The sequence below is a fragment of the Leptidea sinapis genome, chromosome 15 (assembly GCF_905404315.1).
Source record: "Leptidea sinapis chromosome 15, ilLepSina1.1, whole genome shotgun sequence".
NCBI lineage: Eukaryota > Metazoa > Arthropoda > Insecta > Lepidoptera > Pieridae > Leptidea > Leptidea sinapis.
This window is the reverse complement of record NC_066279.1, coordinates 12,598,769-12,623,042: the sequence shown is the minus strand read 5'-3', so window position 1 is coordinate 12,623,042 and position 24,274 is coordinate 12,598,769. Positions and strand designations below refer to the sequence as shown.

The window sequence follows — 24,274 nt, the reverse complement described above, 5'->3', positions numbered from 1 at the left end:
CCAGTATTCCGATACTAGGCCAGGCAACTTAGTTTTAAGTAGGTAATGACTTTTACCTTGCAAAATTACTGTTCCCCTCAACCCCTTTCCTCTATAAACTTCAACGTAACTTCAATTAAAATTTTCATTATATTACTCTTGCAGAGATGTTTCACGAAGATACAATATCTTGTCCGTTTGATATAGCAGAACCTTAACTACGCACGCAGTCTACCTAAGTAGAAAGTAAGTTTAGTAAATGTTAGGCATCTCAGTCCCCAACAACGACAAATGGGATTTTTTAGTGGTAAACATGCAAACTTGAGTCTTCTGGGGGTTAAATTGAACAAGGTTCAATGTACCCCATTCCGCGACCTTCTCGAGAGAGGACTAGATTTCTATTGATTAGTTGAAATTCTCAAATTTCGTCACACGAAAGTGCAAAATTAATATATTGTGAAAATATAAGTGCTATTTAGAGATATATCTAAAAATAGATAATTGTAAAATATGATATAAAAATTTGCATTAAAAGCCATTAAGCTTGTGTTAAGTTATTTCGTATAAGATACAGTTTTTTTCAACTATCTATTCAATGCGAGGTTGTCAAACCGAACCGCTGTGAAGTGATTGTGAAACGCAATCAGTTTTATTCGGAACTTTAATGTAGCCATTAATTTATATAGCCTACGACAATCTGATACTTTACTTGGACGTTGTCAAACATCCCGTAAGTGTCCCAAATGTTTAGAAAATATTAAAAAATATACATCGCTCACAACATGCCTCGTAAAGCTCGGTGGCGTAATACATAGAATCATTGACTCTTACCACGGTGCCCCCGGTTCGATCCTCACCCGCCACATACCAATCTTTTTTCGGTTTTCAAATTCATATTATGTATATTCGTAGCTTAATAAAATCGGCAACACACCTGTTATTCCTCTGGTTTTGCAAGAGAATGTGGGCGGCGGTGATCACCTAACAACAGGTGACCCGTACGCTCGTTTGTCCTCCTCTTCTATTAAAATGTTAATTGTAACAGCAGCAACTTACAATAAATGTAATAACTATATCAGTAATTAAATTTCTTATATTGTTTTTATGTAATTGGATGTTATATGTGTGAGTAAGTAAGTATAATATGTGTGAGTAAGAAGCCTAGTAAGTATGTCAGGAACGATCCCGCCACGGGCAAATGAACATCTGTAAACTCTCACTACCTCTCTGGATACAGACTTGAGTGTGTGTATGAAAGAGAAATATATTTATTTACCATAGGTAGTGACAATAACTTATCAGGCAGGTAGTGCGTATCAATTACCATCAGCTGAACGTCCTGCTCGTCTCGTCATAAGTATAATAAATAAAACACTTGGTTAAGGTCGTCATGAAGTTACATCAGTTCGGGGCTTTGACATTGGGAAAAGAACTTATAAGAAACTCCCAGCCCATCTTATAAATCATATATAACAACATAGCCTACTTATTATAAAAGTATACAATATTAGTTCGCCTGCGCAGAACTAGACAAGAACCATACATCATTACCCTCTATATAATCTACTATGTTATAGTAAACTTTCTTTGTGAAAAGAAGCTTTAATATATTTCTTGAATCTGTGCTCAGTGAGTCCTAGTATATTGTCTGGTATTTTATTTGCTAAATTGAATACCAACACCTAAAGGGGACGAAAAGACTGAAGGAGCACTTAACTCTAGCTAACTTACTAACGGCACGTACAGTATATTCTTTCTTCTTGAATTGAATGAATTCAAATCATGTTATATATATATATATCATATGTAATATAATACTTAATACAGGCTTCCGTAGTATTGGACCACCATGAATAAAATAGTCCGCAACATCGAGAGACGGTAGGTACTCGATCGTGTTTGTACCTGTCCGTTACCGTTCTGACAATTAAAATGGCCGACAACATTTCGGCAAACTAGATAACAAGATGAAATGAGTTAATTCATATTATTGGAGCCTGTTATTTTATTTCTCTCGGCAAAACCTGTTTGGGAACTACGGGTTTTGGTCAGTGATTCTCAAAGTTAATTAAAGTTTCCTATGTGCAATATTTGAATAATGATTTTCGATGTAAATAGATATTTGGATATTTAGTATATAAACTTGTGGGTTCACTTAACCTTGTGTCGTTCTTGGTTGCGTCACAAACATAATTTTATATCTATAAGTTAAATGTTGACATAATTAGTTACTGCTACTTGTTAAATAGTCATTGCTTAAGCAGATCTATATTGAAGATATATTTAAAGTGAAAGTTTTATTTTATAAGCCTCAAAATGCCATCTACATGTCGCATTACAGCTGGCCGCGGAGTAAGGATAAAATGGAATCATTATTTTCCACTGCTGAATTTAGAATTGACGACCCATATAGCCGAATGGTTAGTGACCCTGACTACTAAGCTAGAGGTCCCGGGTTCGAATCCCGGTAGGTGCGATCATTTATATGATGAATATGGATGTTTGTTTCCGAGTCATGGATGTTTATATGTATTTATGTATGTTTAAGTAAGTATATTGATTTGAATAATCGTTGTCTTGTACCCATAGTACAGGCTATGCCTAGTTTGGGGCAAGATAATTTGTGTAAAAGTGTGTAAAAAACAAACAAATTCACGTCAGATTGGCCGACTAGTGTAAGGCGCTAGATTTAAGCTCAGGTTCCTGGGTGGGCTTCGAACGTGGGTTCGAAGCCCACACCTAAACAGTTTTTTTTTATTAAATGATATTTTCATTTTATGAATAAGACATTTACATAATTTGAAATCATATAACGCGTGGCGCTACAATGGTGACATTAAATAAACACACGGGTAAAACTACTTAACCGTGATCATAAAAAAAAAATCACCTAAATAAATCAATTTTACATAAAATCATTTCGGAACAACCTGTAAGAAATCTAGTAGCTATTCTCTATAATCTAGTAGTTGTTAACACCGACCAAATACATACTTAAAGCTTAGTGGTCTACCTGAAGATGACATTAGCTGATTGTGGTGCCCATTCCACAGAAGACACTATGGGAAGAATAGAAAAGAGAACGCAAATATAGCTGTTGTATATTATTTAAATTATTAAACTTACTAGCATTATCAGTTTGGAAGATTGCCGTGATTTTATGATGATATAATATTTTGGGTTCTTGGTTTTTATATTAAACTAAAATGTATTAACAGAAAATAAATATAATAATAATGCTACAAACTATTTGAGAACCGTTGATCACGAACAACTGCCCATTGCACACAGGCTAACAAATAATCACGAAGTGAGCTTTCACAGTCAAATTATGCATTTAAAACTCTCTCACGTACAATATTAAGTCGCTTATCCTATGTACAATACTAAAGCTTTGCCAACACACGCAGAGCCATAGTTATCCTTGGAAATAGCTCTTAAGCAGTTACAATAAGTTCTTAAATAGCTTGTATTAAAGTAGTGCATACTTTTTTCTTCGCAGGTAAAAATATCTTGAGTCTTGACTCCTTATTCAGTCAAAATGGGACGCGTCGTTGGTAACGCGCTTGTGGAAGTTTCAAATATATAAAACCTTTTTGTGGAATAGATTAGTGAATAATTAAATCAGTTTAATAAACTCGGTGTTAGATATTGTGGAGAATGAGTGTGACTATTTGATTTAGATAATAAGTTTAAGTGCAAAATGTTGAGCTAAGGACTTTATGTTTATGGTAAGTTGTAGGTTTATTTACTTTTTACAAACGAATATTTAAAATAGGTAAAGTAATGAATTTGCTAAAATCATTCAATTACAATATATCTGTAGAAGACTGGGAATTTCCAAATTAAAATATATATTTGAGCCGTTGCATAGATGCTTAAATTAATTTTTGTTTTCAAAAGATTGCGTGGGTGATTGAAACTTTTATAAGTTCAGACTGTTTCAAAGTTCAAACACGACATGGTTTGAGTGAATTTTAAAAAGTGATATTTGCTGTAATAATTCTATTATGTATACCTATATTATTTATAATTAAATTTAATTGTGTTATAATAAAATCACACTAATATTTTCGTCGGCAATTGAGTTACACAAATCTAACTTCTTGAATAACATTTTTTTTTTCACTTCTGTCTTAGAGTTGATAGCAATTAAAATATTCATATTTTAAATAAGAGATCGCAAATTTATAAACATATTAAATATGCGAACGTTTTATCAACATTACACTTCTTTTTTATGTAGTAAAGTGTACTAACGAAAACATTTTCATAATGTAGTTATTGTAGATGATGAGACAGCTTCGGGATTTGTTCCTGCATTGTTTCGCCTGACCCTTCGGCATCTACAAACAAAATCGTTTAATCATTCAATCCATTAACATTCCTTTACGAGTAGACTACTGCCTTCGCCGACCCCTTTACTTTTAAGACATATTTAATCATAACGACCGTTTTAAAACGTCATGGTTCACATAGTTGGTAAGTTTTAACCAACGAGAACCCAACTACAAAAACTCCTCTGTCTCTCTAACTGTATACACCAGGAACAAACATAAACTTGTTATGCTTACTAGTTATTGTCTTTCGAGGGGCGATGTGCTATGATCTAAGAAATTCAAAAAAAAATGTATTACGATTGTCAAAAGAATTGTTAAAAGACATATAAATTTGGTGAAGGTTATTATTATTATAATTTTTTTTCTATGAAAATAAGGGACGAGACGAGCAGGACGTTCAGCTGATGGTATTTGATACACCCTGCCCATTACAATGCAGTGCCGCTCAGGATTCTTGAATAACCCCAAAAATTCTGAGCGGCACTACAACTGCGCTCGTCACCTTGAGATATAAGATGTTAGGTCTCATTTGCCCCGTAATTTCATTAGCTACGGCGCCCTTCAGACTGAAACACAGTAATGCTTACACATTATTGCTTCACGGCAGAAATAGGCGCCGTCGTGGTACTCATCATCTAGCCGGCATCCTTTGCAAAGGAGCCTCTTGTATAACATAGATTACGTAATTACTAATAATTGAATATCGTTATATTAATTTGAAAACCTAGAGTAGGTACTCTGACGTCTTGATTACTATAGCAACTATTACATATTCTTTGACCATAGCTACCTGTTGTTATGCATTTACAGTGTCACTTGCTAAACATATATGATGCATAAGTATATGTACAAATCGCTTCACTCTCTATACTAGAGCACCCTCTATTTACGACTAACTTCACGTTTATGTAAAATATATCGGTGTGCGCCAACATCGTTAAAAATTTACTATTCATTTACAAATTGCTTACGAGCATTATAATGACTTTTAGAAAACCGATATTTTATGAATAAGGTTAAGGTTTCATTGAAATATAATATCTAAGTTAATAGCCAATTTATATCTTGTGAATTGGAGCGTATTTCAACAATGGAAGACGTGTTGAAACACAACGCATCCGAATGCTCTAGATTACGTTCTAATTCAAGCCAATTGTCACAGATCAAGAAATTGTTTATAATCAGGCACATCTATGCTTTGTTCGTGCCCTCAGAGTAATTAACCTAAAGGAGACGTCTATATAAAATCATATCTTGATTTTAAGGAGTATATTGTACCAATATATATATGCATTAAATAGAAATTTATAATAAATCACTTATTGTTATGTTATTAGCGACACTATAATATCAACTAACGATTTTTGGTCTCACTTACCACCTTATTCATAATAGTCTGCTAACTTAAAGCATTGCTAATTCTCACTCTGTCTTCTTCTATTGACCTAAGTCAGAATGAGAAAGAACACTCCTTAGCGGCTGTTAGATTTGCAAGAGTCGTTATATATAAGTATGTGTTGTCACTACTGTGTTGTGAATTTTTAGCTTAATTTAAAATATTTATTTTATTTTTCACCTAAATTAATATCTACCATACCTATTATTTTATGGCAGTCTGTGCAAAGTAACATTCCAGTAAGTGAGATTATACGCTTTTTATTACAATGGAGAGTGCCCAGCGTAAGATTTTGAGGTTTTTTCTTGAAATAAGTTTATTTTACTCTATACTAGCTCATGTGACTTTTACCTCGGCAGCAAAAATACTATGCCTGCCTTCAGCATAGTAATAATATGTAGCCCCGATATAATATTTGTTGTCCCATTACCTATTTTTATGGAAATATATAAATAGAATATTAATACCTCCTGTTAATATTCATTGTTAAATTAGAACTCGTAGTTTTGCTTGGTAAAATTCTTATGAAATGAAATAATATTTATTTATTTGCAAGAACCGTGGTTACATCTTTCTTAAAATTGGTAGTTGCACATCACAATTAGCCAATAAGTTGTGGTATAAATATTTAATTGTGAATTTTAAAACATTAGACATTTCTTTTTAAATAAAGTACTCTTTTTGGATTTGGTACTGTTTTTTAGAACACACAGCAAGTAATCTTTAAAAAATATTAATTATATAGTTATTACTTTGTTACGATATCATAATTTCTTATTTTCGGTTCTTTAATACCGTCTCCATTTGGGTTAATAATCTCTTGCCTTAAATAAGGGTTTGTACCTGAGTGATAGTAAAAAAATGTAAAAGGTACTTAAGCTTGACTAGATACCAGATGAAAGCAAAAAATTGGGATGAAACATTAAATTTAAAAGGATATTTTCTCGTACCAAAGCACGAGGGCTGTGTGGTTTTAATATTATGGAAACGGTATACTTAATTATGTAGTTATAAGTAATAGTAATAATTAGTGATTGCTTGCATAATCACCCACTCATTATATTTAAAGTATAAAAATCAGTAAATCACTTAGCTTAACTACTTACTTACTGTGAAAGCAGAAGGTTCATTTGAGTAATTTTGCATGCATCGCTTCACAAACATTGTTATAATATATAATTTACCATGCGGAACTGTAAATATAGTTTAAAAAGAGTATCAATGAGTTTCTTGCCACTTCTTCTCATGCTAAACTGTACATTTGCATGTTGGTGCACCGAACATGACTCTTGCTAGGGTCGCCCCAAAAATGGTAGCGACTTAGCGAAAGTTAAACAAATTGTTTTAGGAGATCATCGTGTTACAGTACGTTCTATAAGCGAAGAAACAAAGATGTCGACTTGTAGTAGTAGCGTCGTTATGATCCAGAAAAAACTACAGTATCCATGGCCTGGAGAGAGACCTTTACCTCCCCTTAGAAATTTAAGGCGAGTCGTTTGGCTGGTAAGATTCTAGGACAGTAAAGGGGTGGTCATGATAAACGTAAGCACATCTCATAGTGACCATAATTATCAATATTATAAAACCTTTTATGTTTTTAGTAAAAAAATAAAATGACTTTGCCATCGCATGAAAACACAATATATCTTACAAGTAATACATATTATATCAGATGGTTTCGTGGATAGCCAAGTCAACCTATTTATTCAATACATAAAAGATATTTAATATTGATATGGTCACTATAAGATGTTGTTAGGTAAAATATCCCAACTTTGTACTGGCTATTAATATTTTGTAGAACAAATAAAGAATCTGCGTAACAACATTCGTGTGAAACGGTGAGGCAAATTCGAGATATTGGATTTGAAATATTTGAGCACCTTCCATAATATTGACTAGCCCCTAGACTATTTGCAAGGTTAAAGCATTATTTGAAAGGATGGAGATTCGGAGATAATGAAGCGGTTGTCGCTACAGTACAGGAATTTTTAGGTGTGCACCTTTAAGGCCGCCATTATTATGCCTGAAGGAGGTGCAGATATTTCGTTATTCCTGTCTCTGTGTTCTTTAGGGAGGATATCAGAGGATGTAAAAACTCGGAAAAATGCGCCAGATAAGACCGAGATAGCGTGGTTTTGCACCCCCAAAAACCACAGTGTAGTAAATTTTAACCAAACCGTTAGAACCGTTTCCGATCATCAAAATATAGGCACTTATTAAATGTACCTATACAACAATTGCTCGTTTTAAGTATTGCCGTTTGAAGTAGAATATCTTATTGTAGTGCAACCGTTGACTTGAATACAGTTTTTATTCAACATAAAATCAATTGCACGACCGTGTTAATGCGAGAATATACCAAGAAGTTTGATGAAAAGCAATAAAATGTCAACAAAGAGTCATAACGAGGACTGTGCGTGACTGTCACATCTGAGATTAGCTCAGAGTATGTACCCTAATGGAGACGCTTAAAATGGAAACATTTTGAGAATTTTAAGTGCTGTTAGCCCTACATGCCCAGTTTATGCACACTGCACAGTTTCATTCAATTGATACGCGGAACGAAGTACGGTCTTCTATGGTCTTTTAGGTGTCGCGATGCCAGTGTCGCATCGTGTGCAGTTGCTCACAAAAGTGGGACCTAATAGTGTATAATTACCTCATAAGTAATGTCATGTGTGAGGTTTCTCCTATGGAGGCAACCACGGACGAATAAAAACGCGCCGTGATATTAGCAAGTGAAGCACCGTTATGCTAGTGTGTGTGCGGTTACGGGGGATACTAGTTACACAATTTTTTCTCCATTAAATAATCATATATGGCCACAAATACATATTATATAGTATCGTTTTTACACTTATTCACAACGCACGACGTCATTTTTAAAAATATTTTACTGAGACGCAAACTGATCTGTCACAGACGATGACAATTCTCATAATAGCCGCCTATCGGCCTGTAATAGTGTAAGTGTGTGCGTGGGGCTATGTATTTACACGTTAATTGGCTTGTATTGGTGCAACTGCAGTTTTTTTATTTGAATACCCATGCACATCTGTGCATTGATAGAAGAAGAGTTTCTATATTTCACATCTGCTAGGCATGCCGCATCGTCTCTATTTTGAGAAACGTGCACCAAAAAAGTCTCATATAAAATGCAGTCGTGTTTTCGTAGTTATTGTTGGATGAAGTATCAACTAGATTTGCCATGCGCTTACCCGGAATAATTAAAAAGCAGTTGAACAATGTGGATTAAATTGGCGTTTGTTCTAAGATTAAAAATATGAACTTAATATCGATTTGGTGGAATAATATACTGATATGGTAATAATTATTAACATTTTATACGTTATTTATCATGTTGTGAAATTGTTTACATGTTCATGTGCTTATTCTGTAAATATTTTTACAAATAAGGGAATACTTTATCTGCAAATCGTAATAAAATTACGTTTGATTAAATAAATTTATAACTTTTCGAGCATTTTGGAACCTTATACACAATATAACATCACATTAAGCTGCGTTATATGTAACACTGAGAGGCTCCTTTGCACAGGATGCCGGCTAGATTATGGGTACCACAACGGCGCCCATTTTATTACTGTGTTTCGATCGAAGAGAAGTGCCGTACCTAGTGAAATTACAGGGCAAATGACACTTAATGTCTTTTGTCTCAAGGTAACGAGCGCAGTTGTAGTGCCGCTCAGAATTTTTGGGCTTTTTCAAGAATCCTGAGCGGCACTGCATTGTAATGGGCAGGGCGTATCAATTACCATCAGATGAACGTCCTGCTCGTCTCATCCCTTATTTTAATAAAAAAAAACACTAAATTACTGTCATACCCTTAATACCTTCATCTCAACCGACGTGTTGATTGCAAATGTAGGATCCTTTTATCTTTGTAGACATAAAATATTGTTTTTGGCATTATTATCCCTAACAGTTCTGTGTATGTTGTGATCTTGCTCTTGATAATCAGCTTGTCACATCCAGATATATACTTCATCCTAGGAATTGCTAACAATGCCATCTTCGATCGATTTAATACTCAAAGAAGATTAGGATCACGTTTACGTGATTCTCCTCTTCAAGAATTTCCTCATCGAGTTCGTGAGCAAGTCGAAGATTGATTCGACGCACTTTAGCTGCCACAGAACTCTCTTGTGTAACAGTTGATCTGTTGAGTTTTATAGCATCGGATGAATTGGCTACGGGAAGTAAATACAAACTGTTATTTGAATATTATAGCTATAATAAATAGGCCAAGCGTGAGCCGACATAAGTGCCAATACAAATTCAAATAGATGACAAGCTCATAACAGTACATCTTAGATCACTTATAGATAGATAACATACATTATTTCTAGATAGACTGTGATATCTGTGTAAACGTCGAAAAAAATTGAGGTGACAGTTAACCTCTATTTTGAGACACTAACACAAAGTGATATACTTATCGCGAGTCTAAGACGTAGGTTATCAAGCACACTAAAGTAATAAACCTGGCCTGTTTTCATTGGTTGTCTAACAGCAACATCGGAGATCTAGATAGGGATCTAGACGTATAAATCATCTAGCAGCACATTAACGAAATTATTGATGAGTATAAATCCAGATGATAAACATGGTATTTGCACAACGATGCGACTACTTTACCAGTGGGAGGGTACTTTGCACAGGATGCCGGCTAGATTATGGGTACCACCATTTCTTTTGGGCGCCTATTTCTGCCGTGAAGCAGTAATGTGTAAAAATTACTGTGTATCAGTCTGAAGGGCGCCGTAGGTAGTGAAATTATTGGGCAAACGAGACTTAACATCTTATGTCTCATGGTGACGAGCGCAATTGTAGTGCCGCTCAGAGTTTTTTCAAGAATCCTGAGCGGCACTCCATTGTAATGGGTAGCGCGTATCAATTACCATCATCTGATCTTCTTGCTCGTCTCGTCCCTTATTTTTATAAAAAAAATCTTGTTGTAAAAGTATTAACATCGCCCCACAAAAGACTAACTCGACTTAGCCGAGTAGTAGGCATAACAAGCTTATGTTTGTTCCTCGTGTTAACATTATGATTGTCACAGTTTAGCAAATTGATCAATGCGCTTCATATTAAATCCTATTTTGAATAAAAATATTTGAAATTGAATAGATTGAAAATGTTCAAAACAAAAGTTTATAGGAATATTCAAAAGAATTGTTGAAAAACGTTTGTGTTTCTTAATGATTCCACCGATTGGGAATGGAGCGACCGCCCTCTGGCTATTAAATAATAAGTTTAATTAAACAATATTATTTGTAAACATATATTTTTATGAAAAACCCGCTGAGTTTGTTGCGCCCTCTCTCAGGTCGAGGCATTATTTTTGGAATGGGTGGTAATTTTTGACTCTCAATAAGTGATGTCACAGACTATTTTGAATAAAAATATTTGAATTTAGAATTTTATTAATCTTAAATTGCTATTATTACAAAGAGCTTAGCCCACACAGCCATACACGATAACTGTGGGATAAATTCCTGTTTAATCTTCCAGACTATAAGTTGGTCCGTTAATGCCGCGAACACATGTGGTCATTGTACTCAAGTTACTCTTTGTCACTCGATACTAGTAATGACGCATATGGCTTGTAAGGCGATTTTACATCATTATTATTAGTGCAATGTTGTGGTGTTTCAATGACTTCTTGAGGTCGGATATAAATCGCTGTCTAAACACAAACAGACATATTTATAAATACACTAGCTTTCACCTGCTTGACAGTGACACTTGTTAAAAAAATCATTATTAAAGTAAGTAATACATTAAATACATATTGAATTTTTTACTAAATCCATTCAAGTACACCTATAAGATATACACAGCACTAATGTTGCATAATACGCCAGCTGTATAGCTACAGATATACTGCTATAAGTATTTTGGTGGCGTGAACTCTCGAGATTTCACCAATCCAAAAAGTATCTAACTATATATATTTATGTTTTCTATATAAAATTTTCACTTCAAGAACGTCACACTGTATTTGAGAGATAATCATGAATATTCAAAGAACAATGACCATAATTATGGAAACATGACATACCTAATAATTATGGAAATTTATCTTATGATGTTGCAGAATAAATCTTTATCTATTATAGATTACGCTTTATTTATTATTGAATAAAAGTGTTCATTTTCCCCACATAATAAAGATTCAATACAAACTTAGACAAAAAAGGATATAACAATATAGCCTAGAAATTATGTTTTTTTTGCTTTGATTATAGGCATCGAGGCTATCAGCTTAATCTAAAATACAATAAAACAAGACTATTTAAAACACTACACCCATTAGGCTTAAAGAAAAACATAATAAGTCCTATAATGTATCGTCACAGGTAAGTGTTCGAAACTTATTAAATAACCGCAGATGTACAAAAAAAAACGAAAAGCTGGTTTAAAAGTCACCAGCTGCTAATTGATAAACAAAACATAATATTCAAACCTATTACGTACCTTTTTTTATTAACAGCAGTGCAATCAAAATTCTAAATGATACCTAGGATATTGACAGTCTTCTCGTTTGTTATCTGCACTGACCTGTATAAATACCACTGGACAGGCCGTTCCATATGTTTGACAACAATTTATTTGTGCCTATTTGAAGCGCCACTCGCGAGCGTCCAGAGAACTAGTTTTGACGTATAATACAAATGGCTGCGGGAGAAGCGTACAATACTCTGAAGTATTTTTGCATTTTGAATTAATTTCAGTCGTTTTTCGTGCTATTTATACTTCAAGAATCAACATAATAAAGTACACAACTTTTCTGGAAATAGTTTTCCTATCGATGTTTGTTAATCTGACGCTGTAATTACTGGTTTTAGTACCTCAGACTGTCGCTACATGGCCAACAGCGCCATAATGGCGAACATTAAACAGGCACAAAAGCACTTTGACAGCCGCCAGTCCAGTTATAAATATAAGAGGTCGGTGGGCATCTGTCTTGACCGAGAGTATAGAAACAAAGAATGCCTCTTTATTTCTTTATTGCGGCTATGGAGGGTAGAGGTAAGGAGCATCATCTCTGTAAATAATAGTTCAACAATGGCGCTGGTGCAGGTACAGGGTATGGTATCAATATTGCAATTGTAGATGAATTGAAGTATGCCGAGTTAAAATTTTAATATCATTGTCGACTAAAGTAGTTAATTATTGAAAATATCAACAACTTTATACAAAATAACGTAGTACATATAACCTTAAAAAATTATTATTGGGAAACCTGCACCTAGAGTGATTTTATATTTACCCCGATGCTTATATGGTGCCACCCGAATTTACTGCATTTTGACGTACACTTTTTCATATACACAGATAATTCTCCTTACCTCTAGCCTCAATAATTGCGGCATTGCTTTCGAAATCATATAAAGTATAAAAACAAATGGTATAGCACATAAATGTAAATTGAAGTACCAAATCAAATGCTAAATCTATACTAAAGTAATTATACTATAAAACTGAGGTTTATAGATTGTGTTGTAAAGGCGATGAGAATTGGTAAAGCGAATGTAAATAATGTTTGTTTGTTTTGAGCGTGAGAGAATATTAAATGGGAAACAGCAAGGTCAATAGCATTGTGTTCAAACACTATTTTATCAAGGAACTTTCTTCGACGTAGAATTGAGGAAATTGAGCTTCCTTGTACGGTGTTTACAGGATGATACGACATGGGTACCTTCAAAAAAAACGTGTTCATCTCGCCCGATTGAAGTGGAAACTAATCTAAATTGAACTATTTAATATTGAAATTGTTTAACATGAGAAGAGCTTAGGTTATTACTCAAATTTTATGTTTAATAATATGATAATTCAAGGAAAGGTTATTTATTAATAATATTTCTTGAATATGTACATTAGAATTTTGTGTAAGTACATTATAAGTATTATTATTTAATCCTATAAAAGTAACAATTGGTTAGAGTGAGAGAGGAAGAACCTGCCTGCCGCTGGCGTATGCGAAAGGGAAGCCAGACAGACTGGCGCCGTAACGCGTTACGTTACGAAGCGGTTTAACCTCCCATAAGAAGTTCTCACTTCAAAAAGCGCTTACATCTTTCTAAAAGGCCGCCAACGCTCATGTGATTACCCCAGGTATTGCAAGAGAATGTGGGCGGCGGTGATCACTTAACTTCAGGTGAACCGAACGCTCGTTTATCCTTCTTTTCCATAAAAACACTATCTGTGTTTCCGTTTGAAGGGCACAGTACTAAAAACCAGACAAGTGCGAATCGAACTGGCCCGCTGAGGGTTCACTACATATTATTAGGTACCAAAATATACTTATAGAAAAGGCTTTTTTTCATTCTTCGTCATCAATCGAAAACTATACCTACACAATAAATATAATTAAATCTGTTTAAGTTTGTGCCAATGAAGCCTTTCACACCGTTGAGTTACTTGTATGTTTTTCTCACGAGCTCTACAATTTCCGCACATAATATGGTAGATTCAGTAATTTAAAAGAAATATTTATAGAGACGTTTGAAAAGCGCTTAATTTAAGCGTAGTTGAGGTAATTGAACAAAGTTTATATGATTTTGACTTTGACTTTGAACATGGCGGTAGACGGTAAGGTGGTGTGGCCGTAGCATTCCTTGAACGGTGGTACCGATCCGTATACGATTCGACCGGTTTTTTTGAGGTCATGTCGACATCCAAATATCGAGCCCCTTTTGTATGCCAAGTCTTCTTCAAATGGTTCAAAACTATACAAATTAAATTTGTAACCAAAATTTATGAACGATGCGGGACGCGATCCCGCGCCTCTCGAGTTCCGTCCGAGCGCTATTACCAACTGAGCCAACCGTTAGATTGACGCATGGATCGTCAATCTTGATATGTCTTGTTCAACTCTCAGGTTGTGGCTCCATCTACAGGATCTACTTTATAAATCTAAACAATTTGTAATTTTAAAATGATATCCTGAGAGATAGGCAGATCCTGAATCATATCCAGAAGTGAGCTTCTGGGATTAATTATACAAATTAAATTTGTAGCCAAAATTTATGAACGATGCGGAACTCGAACCCGCACCTCTCGGAACCCGTTCCGTCCGAGTGCTCTTACCAGCTATAGCAATCGTTCGAGTGACGGATGGATCGTAAATCTTAGGATGTCTTGTTCAAATCTCAAAATTTGGTTTAAAACTGTTGTGTTCCATATCTTTAGCGATGTCGTTACTACTGATAGATACTATTTTCTCCACTTTTTCAAAAATGACGTCCAGTTTATTCGTAACAAAGCGAGGTGCATATTTTGGCAACTTTCTTAGACCATGGGAACCAAGTTATTACAATTGTGAAGCAAACAATTACGAGATTATGAGCTTTCACATAAATACTCACGTTTCGCTGCGAGAAATCATTTTTATACTCAGATTGCTATCGTAATGGGCTGAACTATTGAAAGTTATGTTCGTAATTACCATGAGAGTGACACTGGGTATATCAAAGTAAATAAAAAACAAAATGGCGGATTTTTGGCGTCAAATTCAAATGTTTGGCACGCTCTGCAGCCTGAACGGCTCGATGGATTTTATCTTGAGAGATATCGTTAGATTCGTTTTTATTGTGAGACTGACACAGGGTTAAATAAATTTTTAAATCAGAATTCAACATCTCCACGCGATGAAGGCGGTAACAATTAAACTTGCTAAAACTCAAACTCAATAATAAAACTTGAAAACAATAGTTCTTTAAAAAACTATCGCCTTTCTGTGTAGTTTGTAAATGAATAAACCCTAAAAGAAGAAATTCGTCTACTATTAGGTGTACCCGATTGAACATAACTGCGCAGAACCAGTCAAAAACATCATTATCATTTATATATACTATAGTAAGCCTTCCTTGTCAAAGAAGCTTCAATATATTTCTTGAGGTTGTGCTCAGTGAGTCCTAGTATACTGCCTGGTTTTTTAATAAAGAAAATGGTAAATAAATAAGTAAATAAAAAGTAACTACAACATCGGACTGTGTCCCTATATTTTGTTATCATCACTGTTTTGACTTCCCTCCTACTTTGAAAGCGCGTACACCATAACATAAAACCTACACCTAAAGTCTTTGTAACGCTTCTGTGATTACTCTAGTCAGTGCCGGATTCAACACGTAGCAAGAAAAGCAATTACTAGAGGCCCCGCGTAAAACGGGGCCCCGCTATCTACCTCCACCTGAGCGTAATTTTTGAGTGAATTTTATTAATACGTGGTACATACTAATAATGATACCACCTATTGCTACAATAGACAAACAAGTCCTAACTCTACTATATCGTATTTTATCCGAAAAGAAGTTGGAGATCAAGCAAGCCCAAAAGTCCTCTTTTTTCAAAATAAAAAAGCAAGTAAAAAGCTAAATGAAAGTAAATTATCCTCCAACGGTATTGGTCAAACATGAACTATCAATGTTCACAAAACTAAATAGTTTTATAAAACTTATAAGTTTAAATAACTTCTAAGTTATTTATTCCAAGTCAGGATGAAGCACAAAAGTTACTTAGAAAAAATAGTATTCAAATGAGTACATGACAATATTCAATAATAAAAGATATATAAATATTAGTCCCAACATTCATTATCATTCAAATAATCTTTCAGATTATAATAGGCCTTAGGCCCGGTGTCCACCAAAGCGGAGAGGACGAGATAAGCTGCAAAGCTGTCAGGTTATTTCCACCAGAACGGTGATGAGATGTGAACCGTGTTTATAGCAACGCTTTCGGGTTTGCGAGGCGCGGTGAGAAGGCAGCGGGGAATAGGGCGCACTAGCGCGGGCCGCCTACACGCATCTCCGCTCCGCCGCGCCGCTTCATCACAAAATTCTATAGACAAATGAGACATCTCCTCTCCTCTCTGCTTGATCCATGTCCACCGAAGCGGAATGAGATGTGGACATAATGAAATCTGATTGGTTATCAAAATACATCTCCTCTCCTCACCGCTTTGGGGAAACCGGACCTAAGACGTTAATTTATTTCTTATGATACATTTAATTTTTTTAATATCCATATATAAAAAAATGAAGTGCTGTTCGTTAGTCTCGCTAAAACTCGAGAACGGCTGGACCGATTTGGCAAATTTAGGTCTTGCATTATTTGTGGAAGTCCAGAGAAGGTTTAAAAGGTGAATAAATAGGAAAATGCTGCTAAATTAAATAAAAACAAGGAATTTGTTTTTCCTTTGATGTGTCCATACATAATTTCTATGAGAGAATTTATTGACGCCCGGTTTGACAGTTCTGCTGTTAAACAATTTCATTACGACAGCAGGGTGCATATTTTACGAAGTAATTTTTGATGTTATGATATATTATTGACAAATTCATATAAAAACATTATTTTATTTATTATATACAGAACAACGTCTGTCGGGTCAGCTAGTAAGTACTTAATAATTATCTATACTTGTCTATTAATAATTACCAAAAAAATTGAACCCAAAAATGGCAAATACACGAATTTTTTTGTATAAAGTTTTTAACACTTTAATCTAATAAGCACACGAAGGGTCTGTTACGGGCCCCGCGCTTGCTCAGTCTGGCTCTGACTGTGGTCCATGTGACAATGGACGGCGGTCCGCGGTGTGTATATGAGTGACATTAAAAAGAGCAATAACCTAATTGAAGTCAATTGTTGTTGTGACGTCATATCCCTCAGTATGTCTTGCAGATGTTGACTTCTTTTAAGAATTAGCTGTCATGCTTTCGGACAGGATTACTTCGAATTATTTCGCTTAGTGCCTTTGACCACCATTTTCGTACGAACACAACGTGGACGGCCAGATCTTTCTCTGTCCCAAACAGAGGAGGTCTCATTGCACCTATTAATAGCCCGGTACACAAACATTTTCACTAATACCAAGCGTTTTTTTATATATTTTTTTTTATATTTTAAGCGTATAGTTTTAAACATTGCATTTGGCTCCATACCTACTTTGTGTATTGCAATCACAGTAATTCGGTTCTCTTTATCACCCCACTCCATTTTAATATTGCAAAATATTGTACAATGTATTGGCGCCAAAATGAGAAAACTCAATGAACAATCATATAAAAGGGACATATTCCAAATTCATTTGTATTATTTTGTTTATTTTTAATTGTAACAGTATTTATGGCCAGACTATGTAAACAATAATTATAGTAACAAACACTCTTATCTTTAAACTAGCTGTGACGCTAACTGTGACATTAAAACTTTAGATAATTTATACGTTTAGATTGAGCCTGTTGCTGTGCACGACAGTTACGGCTTACACTCGCGATTTCTTAGTCACTTTGTTTGAGCGTGCGAGTGTTACTGATATTAGAGGTTAACAGTTCACCGCAAATTTTTTTCGGCGTGTTCACAGATGTCACGGTCTTTCGAACGTATATAATTATATCTAACATTAATAAAATGACTAGTTCTATCTACTAGTCATTTTCACTGGTCGTCGCGCGGCCATTATTTTTAAGTTCTACGTAGTTGCGACTGGTTGGTATATCGACTGTGGTATAGATAAGAAAAGTGTACAAGAGAGAAGAACATCTCTAAAGCAGATACAGCAAGATAGAAAAGGAAAGCTCATCTATTGACGACCTGCCATGAACTACCATGAACTCTTTGCGATTCAATTGACACCCTAAAACGAACTGCTTTGCTATTTCGTACGACGACGTGATTAGAGCTATCTAGTTTAGGTTGACGTCAAATCAACTGATTAAATCGCAATGATGTTAATTGAATGTAAAAAATGACAATTGAATTGATTTAATTCGTTCATTCATTCGTACCATGAGGTAATATTTCAACCTAAACTGGATAGCTTATGTGGCAAGGTGAGCGATTAGAAAAAAGTTGCTACTTCCTCAGAGAAAAGTAAATCGTGCTGTTGTAAAACTTTTAAATAAAAATTTTAAAATTAAAAAATAGTGAAAACATACAGAAAAGGAAAATTTTATGGATGAAAGATGCGATGAGAATACTTTATTGTGCTTTTTTGTAAAACAAAATACTGAAAATAAATACCGAAAATGAAAATACTAAAGACGAGGCAGTAAGGGCCCGGGCCTTATATATAGCATAGCAGGGCCTTATATATATATATATTGTATAGCCTGTTCGCAAGAATGAATTTAAAAAAATGAGCTCTGTGCTCCTGTCAAATCAAACATCAATGGTGCGGGAGGTGCGTTCATAACTCGTTATTTTTACAAAAACAACTAAGGAAACATTTAATTCGTAATTCAAAGAACTATATTAATTTATATATTACTATTATTTTATAAGTACAAAAAAGGGCTTAATGGTTTATAATTTGACTCTATAAAGCGCAATTTTAAAATGTATTTTTAGTATTTTCTACGCAAATAAACCGCTAAAATCATATCAGTTTAGGTTTCGAAACGTAACGCATATGGTTCGAGTTAGAGAGACAAATTTAACGACTGTAGAGCATCATCTCTTTCTCACACCGCGGACTACATACAAATTTATTTCGTTCATTGAAGAATAAGCGATCCAAACGCCATTCAGTAAAAGGCACTTCATGGTACGAATTTTAGCGATTCAGTTTAGATACCCAAACTAAACTGCATCGGAGTCGCATCACTTATTAAGAGTTGATGGTAGGCCCTCTGTATAGCAGAGTGGTTAGCGATCCTACCTACTAAGCTAGAGGTCCCGGGTTCGAATCCCGTCAGGTGCAAGCATGTATATGATGAATATGGATGTTTCTGTCCGAGTCATAGATGTTTATATGTATTTATGTATGTTTAAGTAAGTATATTGTGTTAAATATATCGTTGTCTTGCAACCCACAACACAGGCTATATATTCAATACTAGAAATAGGGATAGGCTTGCTGTTCATTTAAGTCGACTCCAAAAAGTCACAAATTCATTCAGAGGTCTGTGTATACGTTTTTATAATAAGGTCCCTATTGACATTCAGAACTTACCTTTAAATGAATATAAATCAGTGCCAAAGAAAAAGTTGTATACAAAAGGGTACTATAAAATATCTGAATATCTGGATCTAAAGAACCCTTGGGACTGAGCTGCTGGGCTGTTACATGTCTGTCTTAGTTTGATAAATGTCATTATGATTATATAATTTAAATATTAATATTGTTTCTGTTGTTTAATCAATTTTAATAATCATTATCATGAGTTATGTAATTTGAAACAAAATTGTAAGTAGAGGCATTTAGTAAGTATTGCATAATATGTAGATGAACTTGAATTGTTTTGTTATTCTGTAGATTTCTCGAGACAGGTATCGTCATGCTCGCTTAAATGCCTCTGCTTGTGGCGGCGACGTGGGGCGGGTCGTTCCCTTCCCTAAAATATGGTCGAGGGAGGCGATGGCTGGTCCATGCGTCATGCTCGTGAACAGGTGCTACTCGTGGGGGCTGGATGATCTTGTTACCGGGAGGTCTGCCTAATGTGTTTTTTTTTAATTATTATTATTTCCTTTAAAGTAAAAGTTATTATATATTTTATTTTATGAAATGCTTACATAATACCTCTATTTATTTACGGTATGTGTGGATTGATGCATCTACTATACTCAATAACTCTTGTGTTTATAAGTATTAATTTACTTTTATTTTATTTTTTTGACTTACTCATGTAAGCCTTTCAGTTTTTGACATTTGAGTATTTTTGTTGCGTCACTTTGCATATATTCTAATTGAAATGATTTTTAAAACAACTAAAATGTAAATCTTGACTTAAAGGAGTGGCAATGAGTTTCTTGCTACTTCTTCTGATTAGCTCAACCCTTTACGAAGTAGCGGTAAATTCAATAAGAAACGATATTTTTATATATTTTTTTTGACATTCATAAGTGTCATTTCTGTGACCTACATGAATAAAGTGTTTTTGAATTTGAATTTGAATTTGTGCCTATTTCGGCGCAAGATAATTTGTGTAAAAAATGTGTGTCAATATTAACCGATTTTGATTGACAAGTCGTAAACAGACAGCTATACTTGGCATAATTCTTTGATATTTTGAATAGCTAGTGGTTTACTAGCTAAAGTACACACAGTACAGTACACACATTGACAAATCAGAATTGGTCACGGTCAACATTACGGTCAGGTGGATTGCCGTGTCCGCTCGGATTATGCTCTAAGCCAGCGATGGTCTAAAGTTTATCGGGTCAGTCGTGAATAACTTCACTAATGTCAAACAACCATGACCGGACGTGGCCTGTGACGTCACCAGGTTACAAAATCACATTCTAAAGTCCACGGATTACTAGTTACCTGCCCGAACTTCACATGTATATAGAGAATCCGAAAATCCTTACTAATATTATAAATGTGAATGTAAGTTTGTTTGTTACTCACGCCTAAACCACCGAACCCATTTTGATAAAATTTAGTACAGAGATATACTTGAAAAGGACAGGGGTTGAAATAGGGGATGGCAGTTTGTATCTTCGATAATGATGTATGGAAATACATCATTATCGAAGATAAAACCAAAAAACTTTGTATTAAGGCACTTGTTACGAAATAATTCATAAACATTTGTTCGAGCAATTTTGAAACTTTGATCTAATTGGGAATGAAATAGGAGATTAAAGTTGACAGGGTAATACTATTAAAGAGACTGGAAATAATGACAAGGGATATATGATGTATCATAGAAGAGCAGAAACCAGCAGCGGAAAGAGCAGTTTGTAAAAAATAAAAAATGCCGCCCAAAGTAACTATTCAACGCGGACGTAGTCGCGGGTAAAAGCTAGTATAAAATAAATAACAGAGCAGAGATAAACAGAAATTATTTTACTATACCTACCTATCTGAATCAGCATGTATAATGCCACGTGCATTATACGGAGCCGTGTCGATATATCGAGCGACGTTCAGTTCCGTGGTCACTTGTAAGAGAAGGCCAAACTGGCCTCAAAATGCTTGGTGTACTCAGTAAGGCGAGATAGTACTTCACTATAAGCCACCGCCTGTAACTATATAAGGCGCAAATTCGGCATCACATGAAGTATGTTCTCACTTCTGCGTGGGCGCTCCCACCATCGGTGGTACCAGCTTCTTTCATTTGACCGCATACAACGAAGAGCGGCTCGAATTATTAACGATCAAGTCATCTCCGATCGGCTCGATTCTTTGGCATAGTGTACAGATATGGGTTCTCTCTGCATCTACTACCGCATTTATCACGGGGGGTGCTGAGAGGAGCTGTTCGGGTTGATTCCAGGCGCCGTATTCCACCATCGGACATTACGTCTATATGCTAAATACCACCCGCATCACGTTGATGTCGGACATTCCACAATAACGCGTTTTGCAAGTAATTTCTTGCCTCGCACAGTCACTTTGTGTAATCAATTACCAGCTGCTGTTTTTTCGAACCGATACGACTTAGAAAAGAGCATACTCTAACCTTAAAGGCCGGTAACGCATTTCTTGACCTCTGGTTTTGCGTATGTCTATGGGCGGTAGGAAAGAAAACAAAAATGGAAAGTGTGAAAAAACAATTAATCAGTTAAAATGGTGTTGGACAGGACATGTGATAAGAAGCAAACAAGATTAATGGACAAAAGACATTATAGTGTGGTATACAAAAGATATGAAAAAAGAAATAGAGGGAGAAAAACGATACGATGGGAAGATTATTTCAAAATGATTGCTGGAGCAACATGGAGAAGAACAACTTACGACAGGAAAATGTGGAAAGATCTGGAGGAGGCCTATGTTGGCGGACAATCGAGCAATGATTAACATAAGATATAGTATATATTAGGTGAAATATAATTATAATCATTTAGTATATTACCATATAGCTTAAGTTAAAAATGTACCTTTTTAGTGTGCTTGCAATAAAGGCTTCATTCATCCATTCATTCATGGGCGGTAACCACTCCCTCATCACGTGAGCCTCTTGCCCGTTTGCCCTGTCTTATATAAAAAAAAAACACTGGACTTGCTGCCTCCGACATCGTCTGATGATTCTATAAACACCAAAAATACTATATCTGTATCTAGCGAGATAAAATTTAGCTTATACGTTATTCCAACTTCTTGTGTTCATACAATAATTGAATTGAAGTTTAAATCTATTCTGTAGTTTCCGTTTTACCCCGATATACATACAGTGTATGTATTAGTGTTATATATGTATTAGTGTAAGATATTACCAAAGTAGTCCAAGTTACGTCAGATGGTGCTGGGACGGCTGCTTCGACTGCCGAAATCAGCAAGCGTCGCAAGTCCAAGCGCTGGCAGCTATTTCGGTCAACGGAGCAGCCTAGCTATCCAACGCAGAAATGCTGCCAATGATAGTTTTAATTTTATGTAGTCATAGTATTGTAGTTATAACACTTGTTTTGTCCTAAAAATTAAATTAAAATAACCAAAAATATGTATATTGTAGTCTATATCTATGTCTTTGGGTTTAGCGTATTATGTAACGTGCTTTGAAACCTTTTAAATTTGTTAAATAACCGCCCGTATATCTATACTTAACGATTCCATCCTCCATAACGAAACCAGTTCGAGAGTACATTTTTTTTTTAATTTATTTAAGTTATGGCACAGGATGCAAGTCCAATGGCCTAGAGTATTGTTTTAGAAGCTCACGTGCCCGAGTTTTAAACATCTGTCATGCTCCAGCAGCCGGCCGGATGTGTGCTAAGTTTTAGCCCGCTGCCATTTTGAATCTATAATTCTTTGACGCAATAATGCATACATTGGCTTATATAAAGGGTCTTTCATCTTCTACTTTAGAAATTGATTTAAAATTTTAAATGCTTAACAAATGTTTCACGATATTAAAATTGCATATCTGCATATACAATATGGATTATTTGTTGACTTTCTCGTACCCATGAAGTAGACCGATTAGATTCCTGTATATTTTGCTGGTATATATTATGTAATCGAAATGTAGCAAGGATATCTTTGTCTGAAATTATGTGTAATACTATTGTATTTCATTCCATTAGGTATATCAATGACGTTCTACACACATATAAGGACATACCAATCGCAGTCTGAGAACGGAATGGCAAAAGTGTCATGTGTCAACTGTCACTGTCCAAATCGGGTTGAAAAATTCAACTTTCGTAACCAGAACTGAATAAATGTCTTACATTGCTGCTTATTGACCAAGAATATTTTAAACAACTGGAGTAAATGCGGCAGTGTATAGATATAGCAGTCGAATCTTATTATGGTGTTATTTGTGGCATATTCCATATTTCGGCTTTGTTTTCATTCCACGTGATTTTTCTATATGTTTAGAATATCATTGCATTATAAAGGTTCATAGTGGTTGCACATTCTAGAGACGATAACAAGTGGTTTCATGTAGGTATATTGTTAGCAAGCTTAGTGCGTGCTACGCAAATATTAAACTACCTTCAAATGTAGAGAAATAATTGATTTTTTTTAATAAGTTTATTTTATGCTTAAGATTTGTTTCTTTAAACTTTTATCATCGCGGAACTTTAACATTGTTATAATTATTATGACGGGTACTCACGATATAAATTTTTT

General features: G+C 34.9%; 1 protein-coding gene across 2 annotated transcripts in view; it reads left to right on the top strand.

Moving 5' to 3' along the window:
• Positions 1 to 3,524: 3,524 nt before the first annotated feature.
• The window catches only part of LOC126968297 (uncharacterized), a 54,376-nt gene continuing 33,626 nt past the window's right edge, over positions 3,525 to 24,274 (top strand). For both annotated transcript variants that reach the window (XM_050813209.1, XM_050813208.1), the window contains exon 1: positions 3,525 to 3,710. The gene's annotated coding sequence lies outside the window, so the exon portion shown is untranslated. The remainder of the gene's footprint in view (positions 3,711 to 24,274) is intronic.